The sequence below is a fragment of the Limulus polyphemus genome, unplaced genomic scaffold (assembly GCF_000517525.1).
Source record: "Limulus polyphemus unplaced genomic scaffold, Limulus_polyphemus-2.1.2 Scaffold2760, whole genome shotgun sequence".
Classification (NCBI taxonomy): Eukaryota; Metazoa; Arthropoda; class Merostomata; order Xiphosura; family Limulidae; genus Limulus; species Limulus polyphemus.
In genome coordinates this window covers 74,003-75,435 of record NW_013668370.1, presented here as the reverse complement: position 1 = coordinate 75,435, position 1,433 = coordinate 74,003, and the positions used below count along the sequence as shown (strand labels likewise).

Here is a 1,433-nt window from a genome sequence, read left to right as displayed (position 1 = left end):
AAGTAGAAAGTTGACCATAACGATAATGCAGAAACTAATATTGTGTTAAGAAGTAAAGAGGATGAAATAATATATAATTTTCGTAATTTGATTCATATGATATAAATGTAGAGTTCGTTTATTTCATGCTATTAAGAAAAATAGTTCTCTACCTAGATTGCAAACTAATTAATGTACGGTGATGACCTCATCATCCACCTCTAGCAAGACACTTTGGAACCACCTGTCTGCATCAACAAATTTTGGAACTATCCGCCTTAGTAACATAATTTGTAACTGCCCACCCCTAGTGGCACATCCTGAAACTATTCGCATTCTGTTGCCATTCGGTAGAACTACGAGATCATGTAACCTTCCTATCCCCACTAGGCGGCACCCTTTGATCTATCTCCCATCCCCTTGAATCCCTCAGGTTTATGCACCCTTTCGATGCAGATCGGGAAAGTTAAATAAATACCGACAATGTAATGTCCCACATATAGTTACTTATTAAAGTACAATTGTTTATATCTCAAATAAGCTGCTTTCAATTCCCAGTCAAATTCAGTTTTGTTTTGGAAATGCTAAACGGCCCATCTTCAAATATGTTTGCCCCCCCCCCTCCCCAGTAGCTCAGCTGTAAGTATGTAGGCTTACTATGCTAAAAAATAGGGTTTCGATACCCGTGGTGGGTAGAGCATAGATAGCTCTTTGTGCTTAACAACAAACAACCAATTTAAATATGTACTGTTTGTCCACTGGTTGATCTGCACTATGTTTACGGGCTTACAACCGTAAAATTAATGGTTCTTTTTAGTTTACTCGGGGCAGTTGGGTCAGTTACGATGGGTCTACAGAATTAACGAAAATAATACATTATAAGTAGTGTATTCTGGGGTGTAGTTGAATAAAGAAACCTTGTATTCTAATATTAACTGACCAAACCGTATTGTGCTTTTAGTATAGAGTTTAGTGGTGCCATCTCTACATAAGTACAGTAGTGGTTTAATTCTGCTATATTTTTAGCCACGGCATAGTGGCTCATAGAACGGCTCTGAGTTTCTGTTGTTGTTTCTTAAGTACAAACCTTTAGCTCATAGGAGGGAACTTTCGATTGATGTATTTGACCACACCCAAAGTCTCATAGATAAATTTATTCTAATCCTGCCTAAAAGAATTCCAAGTGCCGTGGCTATTGAAATTCCCTCTTGTTCTCTATCGACTTGATCAAGTAAGGAATTATTTAGGTATCTTTCTAGACATGAGCACTCGTTTGTTGTTGTTATTTTCTTGTATTTAGAAGTTGAAATATTACATGAAAAACTGATGTTCATTCCTTGTTGAAGTTTTATATGTCTTGGTCCACTTTCAAAAAGTGTTGTTACGTATTATAACTTCGAATAGATTGTTTGTTTGTTTGCTTGGAATTAAGCACAAAGCTACACAATGGGCTA

General features: G+C 36.6%; 1 protein-coding gene across 1 annotated transcript in view; it reads left to right on the top strand.

Annotated features, from left to right (window-relative positions):
• Positions 1-1,157: 1,157 nt before the first annotated feature.
• Positions 1,158-1,433, top strand: part of LOC106467835 (cell division cycle protein 20 homolog) — a 30,956-nt gene continuing 30,680 nt past the window's right edge. The window contains exon 1 of the mRNA XM_022396029.1: positions 1,158-1,210. The gene's annotated coding sequence lies outside the window, so the exon portion shown is untranslated. The remainder of the gene's footprint in view (positions 1,211-1,433) is intronic.